This window comes from Artemia franciscana, chromosome 8, assembly GCF_032884065.1.
Source record: "Artemia franciscana chromosome 8, ASM3288406v1, whole genome shotgun sequence".
NCBI lineage: Eukaryota > Metazoa > Arthropoda > Branchiopoda > Anostraca > Artemiidae > Artemia > Artemia franciscana.
Genome location: NC_088870.1, coordinates 16,212,109 through 16,225,681, shown reverse-complemented (window position 1 = coordinate 16,225,681; position 13,573 = coordinate 16,212,109). Strand labels below are relative to the sequence as shown.

General features: G+C 35.8%; 1 protein-coding gene across 1 annotated transcript in view; it reads right to left on the bottom strand.

Annotated features, from left to right (window-relative positions):
• LOC136030048 (sodium/hydrogen exchanger 3-like) overlaps positions 1 to 13,573 on the bottom strand; it is a gene marked incomplete in the record, with an annotated part of 256,472 nt that overhangs the window by 219,064 nt on the left and 23,835 nt on the right. Inside the window, 1 exon segment of the mRNA XM_065708668.1 lies at positions 7,274 to 7,482.

Here is a 13,573-nt window from a genome sequence, read left to right as displayed (position 1 = left end):
GCTGCAACTTAGCCAAAGGCAACCACATCTCATTGCTTGATTACATAAAAAAAAACTAGTTTTTTAACTGAAAGTAAGGAGCGACATTAAAACTTAAAACGAACAGAAATTATTCCATATATGAAATGGGTTGTCCCCTCTTCAACGCCTCGCTCTTTACGCTAAAGCTTTTAATTGTTTTAAAAAGTAGAATTGTGGCAAAGAGTCAAACTTTAGCGTAAAGAGCGAGACGTTGAAGAGGGGACAACCCATTTCATATACGGAGTAATTTCTGCTCGTTTTAAGTTTTAATGTCGCTCCTTACTTTCAGTTAAAAAACTAGTTTTTTTTATGTAATTCCTGAACGTTTTTGAATTAATGCATGTTTGATTTTGGCTCTCCACACATGAATTATTAAAATGAAATTTGCATATTAATTCCATTTTTGGCTAAATGGCTTTCTCTTAGTTTTGATCAGACAATTTTGAGAAATAAGGGGTGGGGAAAGCCTAGTTGCAAAACAATCTTTCGGTTACATAAAAAGGCAACTATAATTTTTAACGAATATTTTATTAGTAAAAAATATACGTAACTTAAGAATTAGCTTACGTAACAAACTTTTATATTCTTAAATTTTTATTATGTACATGAGGGGGTTAGTACCCTCGTTAATACCTCGCTCTTTGCACTAAATCGTAAGTTTTGTCCCAATTCTTTAAGAATGACCCCTGAATCCAAAAGGCCGTAGAGTAAATATTTGAAACTACTAAAAATACTACAGCATAAAGAGCGAGGTATTTATCTCGAGGTCACTTAAAAAGGGCACTAGAACTTTTCATTTCCGTTAGAATGAGCCCTCTTGCGACATTCTAGGACCACTTGGTCGATACGATGACCCCTGGGAAAAAAAAAAAACAAATAAACACGCACCCGTGATTTGTCTTCTGGCAAAAAATACGAAATTCCACATTTTTGTAGATAGGACCTTGAAACTTCTACAATAGGGTTCTCTGATACGCTGAATCTGATGGTGTGATTTTCGCTAAGATTCTATAACTTTTAGGGGTTGTTTCCCCCAATTTTTTTAAAATAAGGCAAATTTTCTCAGGCTCGTAACTTTTGATGGGTAAGACTAAACTTGATTAAACTTATATATTTAAAATCAGCATTCAAATGCGATTCTTTTGATGTAGCTATTGATATCAAAACCCCATTTTTTAGAGTTTTGGTTGCTATTGAGCCGGGATTATTGAGCCGGGATTTCGAATTATTATATAAAGAACAACCTAGTAAATAAACTTTCGTTACATCTGTCAAACTTGTATGGCTCTTCAGCATATTGTGTCCTTTGGTGTTTAGTAAGATATCGTTTCAGCATCCCTTACCCTTCAGTATTCCTTTCACTCCCTTCAAATCTGGAGTAAAATTCCCACTTTTTTCTTTTAGTATCTTAAACACGATACATTCCTTTGGTGTCTTCTAAGATTACATTTTAGTGAAAACCACTTTTTGCATTTGTCACATTCGAATGGCTTTTCGCAGGTGTGGATCCTCATGTGATTAGTGAGGTAGCTATTCTTAGCAAAACCTCGTTGACATATATCACACTTAAATGGTTTTTCACCGGTATGGATCATCATGTGTTTAGTGAGGTTATCATCTATCTATCTATATATATAAAAATAAGTTGTCTGTGTGTGGATCTGTGGATCAGGTGACGTCATGTTTGTTCGCATATGACGTCTGAATTATTTCACACTAATACAAAAGAAGAAAAAAACTAAAAAAGGTAAAAACTACAAAAAAAACTAAAAAGAAAAAAAAACTAAAAAAGCTAAAAAACTAAAAAAAACTAAAAAAAGGTAAAAATCTAATAACTAAAAAAAACTGGAAAAAATAAAAAAAGGCAAAAACTACAAAAAAAATAAAAACTAATAAAAAAACTAAAAAAGCTAAAAAACTAAAAAAACTAAAAAAAACTAAAAAAAGGTAAAAAACTAAAAAAAACTAAAAACTAAAAAAGAAAAAAACTAAAAAAAAGGAAAAAACTGAAAAATAAAAGAGAAAAAGAAAACTAAAAAAATATGAATAAATATATATAAAAATAAGTTGTTTGTGGGTTATGTCTGTCTGTCTGTCTGTCGAGTGACGTCGTGTTTGTCCGCATATGACGTTTGAATTATTTCACACTAATACAAAAGAAGAAAAAAAACTAAAAAAGGTAAAAACTACAAAAAAAACTAAAAAGAAAAAAAACTAAAAAACTAAAAAAAACTAAAAAAAAGGTAAAAAACTAAAAACTAAAAAAAAACTGAAAAAAATATTAATAAATATAAAAAATATAAATATAAATATAATATAAATTAGCAATCAACAAAGCACCGAGACACAAATGACGACCGGGACACAGGGAGTATAAATGACAACCAGGACATAAGTAAAAAAAAAACTAAAAAAACTAAAAAAATGGTAAAAACTACAAAAAAACTAAAAACTAATAAAAAAACTAAAAAATCTAAAAATCTAAATAAACTAAAAAAGAAAAAAAAGAAAAAAGGAAAAAAATAAAGGAGAAAAACAAAACTAAAAAACGAATGTATATACAGACCGGGACACCGGGATACAAATGACGACCGGGACACAGGGAATATAAATGACGACCGGGACACAGGGACACAACTACAATGGGGACGCCGGGGGGCACAGGGGGATATAAATGACGACCGGGACACAAGGAATATAAATGACGCCCGGGACACTCAAAGAGAAATCACAGACTGGAACACCGGGACAAAAATGACGACCGGGACACAGGGAATATAAATGACGACCGGGACACAGGGACATAACTACAAAGGGGACGCCGGGGTGCACAGGGGGATATATAAATGACGATGGCGACTCAGGGAATGGTCGATTAGCAATCACCATCAACAAAGCTCAAGGGCAATCATTAGAATCATGAGGTATAGATCTGAATACGGATTGTTTTCCCATGGACCATTATATGTTGCATGTTCAAGAGTCGGTAAACCTGACAATCTATTTATATGCACAGACAATGGGACAGCAAAGAATGTTGTATATTCGCAAGTTTTACGTAGTTAAAAACATATATATATATATATATATATATATATATATATATATATATATATATATATATATATATATATATATATATATATATATATATATATATATATATATATATATATATATATTCACAGGTGGGACATAGGGACACAACTACAATGGCGCGTAACTAATATGGCGCGTAACGACTTACGCGCGCAGGGGGGCTTGGGGGGGGGGGGGGCGAAGCGCCCCCACAAACTAGGTGTTGGGGTGGCGCGAAGCGCCACCCCAACAGCTAGTATATATATAAAAATAAGTTTTCTGTGTGTGTGTGTCTCGAGTGACGTCATGTTTGTGTGTCGACTGACGTCATGTGTGTCGACTGACGTCATTATAAGGATTGATGACGCCCGGGACACTCAAAGAGAAATCACAGACTGGAACACCGGGACAAAAATGACGACCGGGACACAGGGAATATAAATGACGACCGGGACACAGGGACATAACTACAAAGGGGACGCCGGGGTGCACAGGGGGATATATAAATGACGATGGCGACTCAGGGAATGGTCGATTAGCAATCACCATCAACAAAGCTCAAGGGCAATCATTAGAATCATGAGGTATAGATCTGAATACGGATTGTTTTCCCATGGACCATTATATGTTGCATGTTCAAGAGTCGGTAAACCTGACAATCTATTTATATGCACAGACAATGGGACAGCAAAGAATGTTGTATATTCGCAAGTTTTACGTAGTTAAAAACATATATATATATATATATATATATATATATATATATATATATATATATATATATATATATATATATATATATATATATATATATATATATATATATATATATATTCACAGGTGGGACATAGGGACACAACTACAATGGCGCGTAACTAATATGGCGCGTAACGACTTACGCGCGCAGGGGGGCTTGGGGGGGGGGGCGCGAAGCGCCCCCACCAACTAGGTGTTGGGGTGGCGCGAAGCGCCACCCCAACAGCTAGTATATATATAAAAATAAGTTTTCTGTGTGTGTGTGTCTCGAGTGACGTCATGTTTGTGTGTCGACTGACGTCATGTGTGTCGACTGACGTCATTATAAGGATTGAGCTGTATGCGTCATGAAGTTGTTTGTCGACTGACGTCATGTTTGTCAACTGATGAAATTACATACCGGGACACCGGGACACAAATGACGACCGGGTCACAGGGAATATAAATGACGATCGGGAACCTCAAAGAGAAATTACAGACTGGGACACCCGGACACAAATCACGACCGGGACACAGGGAATATAAATGACGACCGGGACATAGGGACACAACTACAACGGGGACGCCGGAGGCACAGGCGGGATATATAAATGACGACCGGGACACAGGGATTGTTCGAATAGAAATTACAGACCGGGACAAAAATGACGACCGGGACACCGGGACACAGGGAATATACATGACGACCGGGACACTCAAAGAGAAATTACAAACTGGGATACCGGGACACAAATGACGACCGGGACACAGGGAATATAAATGACGACCAGGATACAGGGACACATCATTAGAATAATGAGGTATAGATCTGAATACGGATTGTTTTTCCCATGGACAATTATATGTTGCATGTCCAAGAGTCAGTAAACCTGACAATCTATTTATATGCACAGACAATGGGACAGCGAAGAATGTTGTATATTCGCATGTTTTACGTAGTTAAAAACATATATATATATATATATATATATATATATATATATATATATATATATATATATATATATATATATATATATACCTCTATTCACAGGTGGGACACAGGGACACAACTACAATGGCGCGTAACTAATATGGCACGTAACGACTTACGCACGCCGGGGGGCTTGGGGGGGCGAAGCGCCCCACCAACTAGGTGTTGGGGTGGCGCGAAGCGCCACACCAACAGCAAGTATTAAATAAAAAAAACAAGTTTTTTTAACTGAAAGTAAGGAGCGACATTAAAACTTAAAACGAACAGAAATTACTTTGTATATAAAAGGGGCTGCTTCCTCATCAACGCCCCGCTCTTTACGCTAAAGTTTGACTCTTTCTCTCAACTCTTCTTTTTAAAACAATAGAAAACTTTAGCGTAAAGAGCGGGGCGTTGATGAGGAAGCAGCCCTTTTCATATACAAAGTAATTTCTGTTCGTTTTAATGTCGCTCCTTACTTTCAGGTAAAAAAAACTTGTTTTTTTATTTAATTTCTGAACGTTTTTGAATCAATGCATGTTTTGATTTTGGCTTCTTTTTTTTTAGCTAAATGGCTTTCTCATAATTTTGATCGAATATTTTGAGAAAAAAGAGCGGGCTTAGAATAAATAGTTGAAGTTACTAAAAATACTTTAGCATAAAGAGCGAGGTATTAGGAGGAGGTGAGCCCCTCATATGGGTAATAATTGCTGTTCGTTTTAAGTTTTAATGCTGCTCCTTACTTCCAGCTGAAAAAAAACTTTTTCATATTTATCTTTCCATTGTTTTTTTTAAGTAATGCTATTAAATCCTGCGCCCCCTTCATGGAAATTTTCTTCCCCCATGACGAATTCCTCGATGGAAAGTTCCCCCAGCATATCCCCCTCTTCTCAGCCCCTGCCTCCAACCAAAAAATCCTCCTGAAAACGCCTGTTCACTTCCCAATAACCATTACTATATGTAATAATAATAGCATATAGTAATTACTATGTGTAATTACTGGTCAAAGTTTGTAACTTGTAGCCCCTCCCACGGGGACTGTGGGGGAGTCAGTCGTCCGGAAAGACATAGTTATAAGGTTTTTCGACTACGCTGAATAAAACGGCTATCTCAGAATTTCAATACGTTGACTTTGGAAAATAATTAGCGTGGGAGGGGGCCTAGGTGCCCTCCAATTTTTTGGTCACTTAAAAAGGGCACTAGAACTTTTCATTTCCGTTAGAATCAGCCCTCTCGCAACATTCTAGGACAACTGGGTCGATACGATCACCCCTGGAAAAAAAACAAAAAGAAAACAAAAAAAAACAAACAAACAAATAAACACACATCCGTGATCTACCTTCTGGCAAAAAATACAAAATTCCACATTTTTGTAGATAGGAGCTTGAAACTTCTACAGTAGATTTCTCTGATACGCTGAATCTGATGGTGTGATTTTCGTTAAGAATCTATGATTTTTAGAGTGTTTTCCCCTATTTTCTAAAATAACGCAAATTTTCTCAGGCTCGTAACTTTTGATGGGTGAGACTAAACTTGATGAAACTTATATATTTAAAATCAGCATTAAAATGAGATTTTTTTAATGTAGCTACTGGTACCAAAATTCAATTTTTTAGAGTTTTGGTCACTATTGAGCCGGGTCGCTCCTTACTACAGTTCGTTACCACGAACTGTTTGATAAAAACATATTTAGTACTTGTCTATTATATAAAACACACTCGAGAAGTAAAGTTTGGTGACAACAAAATACGATGAAAATAGAATACTTTATTAGCAAAATTATGAAGGTCATTTGTGAATTATCAAATAGAGAGCTTCGGTGTCGGCTAACCGTCTCAAAGACAAAGAAAAGTTCATTATTAATGCGATTCTTGACCTAGTTCATTACTAAAGTGATTCTTGAGGACACCAGTTGATTAGTGATAGAATATAGTGTCTCATCATGGATGTTCAAATTAAGATTTGGGATTTGCCAATGACCAAAGAATGGGCAATTATATTTTTCCAGGATGAGGGGTTCTTGTCCAAAACACTTCGTCAATGGACACACCCTGACTTTGTACTCTTACAAGAACTGAAGAAAAGGCAATTATACTTTTCCAGAATAAGGGCCTGCTGCCCAAAACAAAACACTGCTTCAATGGTCACACCATGACTTTGTACTCTTACGAGAAGCAACATTTTAGGAAATGTAACATTGCGTTCTGGGAGCATATTTCCAAGTTGTGGTTCCCACAATTTTGCTGATAAAGTATTTTATTTTCACCATATTTGTTTTTTCATTAGCATTAACCAAACTTCACTTCTCGGGTGTGTTTTATATAATAGGCAAGTACAAAACATTTAGCAAAGAGCAGGAAATTTTATACAAATATATATTGAAGGTGAGTACTGTACATGTAGGAAGTACAACTGTGCCCAATTGAGTTATCATAGCTAAAAATTTGTAATAATTGAAAAACTTACCAGAGATAAAAAAAAATCCTCTAATTTGTTGTGAAAGCTGCTGGCCTAATTATGTAGTTTGTATGGAGCTCAGCTAAGGTTGTAGGATGTGGAGTGCTTGGTTTCACAATCAACTTGCATATTATTTTCCCTTTGTTGCAACAATGTTTACAGCATCGTACTTACAGTCTAAGAACTGAACAGATAAAACTAGGTCAAACCAGAACCAACTGTAAAAGAAATCTCTATAAAAGAGTCTTACGGATTTTAGTTTCATCTTCAGACTAATCCTGATGCACCAATTTTGCCCCTAGGGCTTAAGTTTTGCGGCTAGCGTGGGGAAAGAAGTCCGACGAGAAACCCTACTCAACAGAAATGAAAGAGGTACTTTCTGGCTGATTCTCAATATGAATAGTTTGTCAATATAGATCTCTCAGAAGTTATCCATAAATCATCAAATTCAAATTTATTGTACGCATTGGGATGAAAACTAGTACCCCCTAACCACTGTGGGCCTCCAGGGCTACAAACATGACAGTCAAATCCAGTCACTTTGATCAAAGTAGATGATAAGCTAACAGTACATGCTGGAAAAATATAAGGAATCAATAGTTTTTATAGATTTCCCTCTCTCATTTCAACATGCAAATTTTTTGTTTATGTCAAAGATTTAATTAAGAGCTGTCCTTCCTTTAGTTACAGTTCCCAGTCAAAAATTTTCAATCTGCTATCTGGATGAAACTACTTTAAAGGAATTAAAAGTTATCGTACTGTAACATAATTCTTATTTTTCAATTTTTAAGAAAACGCATTAATAAATTTCAATGTGATAAAACAAACAAGAATTACTGCTCCACAGTCAGTTTCAGTTGCCGAATCTTTTTTTACAGGGATGAGTAGCGAACATGACACTAAACAATGATAACAGTTAGAAAATATAGGCTTATAATTTTAAAACAATTAAAAAACATAAAACAAACGGAATAAACAAAGTCTGATTGTGAGTAAAATTTTGCTTATTATGAAGTAAGAATTCATCAGTATAGTGTTTGGTAATACCGTGGGAACACAGCTTGAGAGAAGCAAAAACTAAAGCAACAGGAGCAGTTTCCTGTTTGGCACCCTTTTTAAATATGACGGTTGCTGCCCTGACAATTTCATCCGCGTCGTTAATCTGATACAATACAATTTCATCCGTGTTCATACCAATAGGAACCAACGATGCCCTAGGCCATATAAAAACTACAAGCATACACTATGGCAACAAAATACTTGCTTTAAAATACACAATAACTTACTATTTATCAGATTTTCATGATTCCTTCCATTTTGTTTTCCAACTGTTTTTCAATAGTGTATTTATCGAATTATTCTTATCCACCCACAATGATGTGATGCTATAGAGAAGGTAAATAATAGTTTCACTGTTTAACTGAGAAGCGTTTCTGCAGCAATAAAAAAATTGATTAATATATTATCTGGGGCAATATCTTGCTTCATTAGAGGGGTGGGGGAGAAGGAATCAAAATTGTCACAGTGGCAACCGTTAAATTTGCAAAGATTGTTGAACGGAAAATTAAATGACCTGCCTTTATCCTTCTCAAAATAGTCTTCATGCAGGATCACTTAGCGTTTGTTTTTGTAGGATATGAAGATCCATATCATATGACATATGATCATATGACAAAGACATATGAAATGTCTTTGATTTGCCAAAAACAAAACAAACGCTTCCATAGTCTGCTAAAAGAACGTTTCCACTGCACAGCACACTAAGACTACTAAATGCAGAAATACATAACCAAGAAAAACATAAATCATTCTCTGTACCCAGAGGTAGCAATTAGTTGGCTTTTCCTCTTAATTAAATAAAAAAAAATATTTTTTTCAAATGTAAGTAAGAAGCGACATTAAAACTTAAAACGAACAGAAATTATTCCGTGTATGAAAGGGGTTGTCCCCTCCTCAACGTCCCGCTTTTTACGCTAAAGTTTGACTCTTTGTCACAGTTCTACTTTTTAAAACAATAAAAAAGTTTAGTGCAAAGAGCGGGACGTTGAGGAGGGGACAACTTCTTTCATATACGGAATAGTTTCTGTTCGTTTTAAGTTTTAATGTCGCTCCTTACTTCCAGTTGAAAAAACTTATGCTTTTTGTTTAATTGCTTAATTGATTCAATTCAAGATAATTAGCCAAAAGATAACAACCAGAAGTAAGGAAAAAAAAGAAACACGGTTCAATCCGAGCCGTATCCAGGATTTTTTCCAGGGGGGTACAAAAGTATCTTTTGAGGAGGGTTACAAAAACTCTTTAAAAAATGCACCAAAAATTTTTATATTCATTTTTGTTACATTTTTACGAGTCTGACAAACATTTTTTTTGGGGGTGGGGTTTCAAACCCCATAGTCCCCCCTGGATACGGCCTTGAGTGAAACTAAGCCTATTTCGTCTATTATCTTGTCAACTAGTTTTCATTTATTTTGATGATGTTTCCATATCTTAAAAGCACTGCTTATTTCTTGAGCTTATTGATAAATAAATTAAGGAACAAGTTGAAATTTCAAATTTCATTTAAGTGATGCGCATAACAGTTTGAATTTAGCCTTAAAAACGTTTTTAGCATTAGTTGATTTAATCAGTGAGCAGTCCCTGCAAGTAGTGAACTGTGAATAGATTACAAACATTAGCAGAAGAAGGGCCTAGCAGATCAAAGCACCAAGTTCTGAAAAACACAATTCTGCTGACGAAAACAATCAAAAAGAGCTTTTTCTTATCCCTATAACGTCATGTTAAATGACGTCAGCTTTAAATAGTGACTGTTTTTTTTATTTAGATCATTTTTTATAATTCCATTTTTTTTCTTAAATCATATGAAAAGTACAAAAAAGTTGTAGTGCAAAACAATATTTTAGATTAAATAAATAATTTCTTCACTTGCACCCTCAAAGAACCTTGGGCTCGCAATGCAAACAGCGTTATTATTCCGACACTTATATTGTCAGAGAGGATCAGATGCAGCAACCGTAGGTGATATTGCAAAATAATCAGCTTTTAAGTAAAATGAATAACTACTCAACACATATTGAGGATAAGAATTTTAATGACCTTACAGATATTGCCAATATTGTTGGCTCTTTTTTTGAGGATTTAGATTCACAATGGGTGTCAGACAAGCTGTTAGATAGTCTAACCTATGACGACAATTTACAACAAGGGAATCAAAAGGCTAGCAAAGTAAATGAAGACATATTGACAACTAAAATCCCAGAAATAAGCGATACATTCTTAGAAGCAATTTTAAATGATCAAGATAGCAGTATTCCATCTCTGGCATGTTCTATCACAGTTCCATTAGACATGTCATGCATCAGTGGTCCATCAGATGATCAGTTTCAGAAGAACAATTCTGATTCACTCGTTGATCCTGGATTTTCATTATTAGACGATATTTTGGATGCTTTGGAGCAAGATACTTTATTTTTCGAAAGCAATAGAGAGCATAGTCCAAATAATCAAGATGAGGGCTTCTCGCCAAACAATTTGAAAGATGAAAGGATTTCAGAAATTCTCCCGTATTCACAGCACCCATCTAGCAGTGGCAAACGTCTGAGCATTGAAAGAGACGATTTGTTTTCAGGAGAAAGATCTTTATCGAGCCACGAAAAAAAGAAAGAAGAAATTCTGAGTTCACCCGGAGAACAAAAACAATCGATAGTCGATGATGTAAAGACCGTTTGCGATAAGCCGATTGCTCAACCTGAACCTAGGGGAGACACTCCTAATAAAAGTCCTAATTTACCTGTGTCACGGCCAATAATAAAAAGGAAAACTCGCCACACCTCTAAACAAAGAAATTATACTTTGAGGAAGATACCGAGCAGAGGAATAACAAAAAGAAAGACAGAACTTAAAAGGCCAAAAACGAAAAGTAAGCGACTCAGGTCTCTGGTGTCAAAGGAATATAAGACCACACCACTTAAAGATGAATCCCAAAAAGAAAATATACCAGTTTCTATCACAGAAAGAAAACGGTTGATGGTCACAGCAGCTGAGATACACCGTGAGCCACAACCTGTCGTAAAAAGAAAAACTCGCTACTTCTCTAAAATAAGAAAGGATTCTTTACGGATGATACCCAGCATCGAAATAACAAAACGAAAGACAGAAATTAAAAGACCGAAAATGAAAAGTAAGCGACTCAGGACTCTGGTGTCAGAGGAATATAAGACCGCACTACCTAAGGATAAATCTAAAGAAAACATTATACCAGTTTCTATCACAGAAGAAAAACGGTTGTTGGCCGCAACAGCTGCAATACACCCTGAGCCACAGCCTAGCGTGAAAAAAGAAACTCGCTACACGTCTAAACTGAGAAAGAATACTTCACGGATGATACCCAGAACCGTGATAACAAAAAGAAAAACAGGAATTAAAAGGCAGAAAACCAAAAGTAAGCAGCTAAGGACTCTGGTGTCAAAGGATTATAACACCAGATCATCTAAAGATGAATCCCAAGAAGAAAATGTAGCGGTGTCTCTCACAAAAGAAAAACTTTTGACGGTCGCAGCAGCTGAAATATGTCGTAAGCCATATCATCGGTCAGAACGAGAGCTTGTTAACTTGTCCACATTTCAACCTGTTGTGAAAATAAGAACTCTTTCCCCCAGCACTTTAAGAGAGAGTGCTTTGCATTTGAAACCCGGCAATACGACAACAAAAAGAAAAGTCAAAAGGAAAAACAGCACAAAGCACACTGTAATGAATTGCCAAATAAATGCCACCCAGTGTTGCTTAATGGACCCTTTATCTGAGTCAGCAAAACTGCATGATAAATCTGAAGACAAGAAGGATCTATCCCGAGACAGTCCTCACAATAGAGCTGCTGTTCTTGATGTGAAAGGGTCTCATTCTGCCAAAACTACCCTTCAAAATAAAGCAGAAACAACTTCTATGTTGCATGACCCTTCAAAAATGATAAATTCTACTCAAAGGAATTGTAAGAAAACCAATTCCACAATAAAACCAAAAACAGAAAGTACAAAAGGAAAAGCAATAGAGTGCACACAGAATAATATCCTGACTTCTTTGTTAGATCCCACACATCAAAAATATATGTTTGAAGATAAGAATAGTCTATCTAAAGACCAGTCTAAAAAGACAACTGTTCTTCTTGATGTCCAGGTGAAACACTCAAATTTGACTGAAAAAGGCTGCCTTCCAAGTGCAAATCTTAATGAGGACCCATTAATTGACACAAAAGAGGAACAACTAAGCTTTCGTGAACGAAATAAGATCGCAGCTAGAAAGTATAGACAAAAGAAAAAGGAACGTTTACTTCAGCTAAAACAATCACTGGAGGACAAACTTACACCTTTAGAACTGAACCAGCTAGAAACTAAGATTTTTGAAGCAAAACTAAAAATCCGACACAAAGTCCCACAAAAAAGGGAACTAAACGATACAGTTAAAACTGACAAAAACGAACGAAAGCTGAATAGGAATCGCAAAGCAGTAGCGCTTGCATCACGTAGGTACAGGGAGAGACAAAAAATGTACATTCACCAGCTTGAGTCAAAGCTAAATGATTTAGGAATTAGCGCAGCACCTAGATGAAGGGTCTACAGTGGCATAGTATGATAGAGTATTCTCGACATCATTGGTAGTACTTCTAATGATATTATAGGCGAGACACTAGGCTTGGGAGATTAAGTGGCCCGGTCACTTTTTCCCTTAAATAGGTGCGCAAGAACGATTAATTTATATGCAATTGTGTTGCGTGTCTTCCAAGATACCAATCGACACTTCTTACTTTTTTACTCCATAATTTTGTGTTCTATCCGACACGGAAGGACAAGACAGGAAACGAAAACTCAAAACTTGAATCAGACTTAAAGTATAAGAGAAAAATTACGAAACCACAATTAAAAATTGCAAATCTGTCAGCGTATGAATTTTGCCAAGAGCCATCTCTTCATACCTCAAACATAAAAAATATGGTTTCTAATGTATTATTGGAAAATACCTGCAAACTTTTAAAACACCTTTAAATTACGCCCACTGCCTAAGAGTGAAGTCTTTCCTCCTAGACTCCTAATCTGTTTTTAAGTATAATAGTTACTAACTTCTAATAAAAAATTGCTACAGAGTTGAAATAACTAACAGGATAAACCCCATAATGCTCATACCACAAGCCTCGTAGTTGTTTTAGGCCTCATATTCTGGGAAAGAAGGTAAGATACACCATAGGAACGTAAAAATACGAAATAAAAGGAATTATGGGCAGATAACAGAGAAACTGGGAGGTAGCTGCCCCCCACCTCC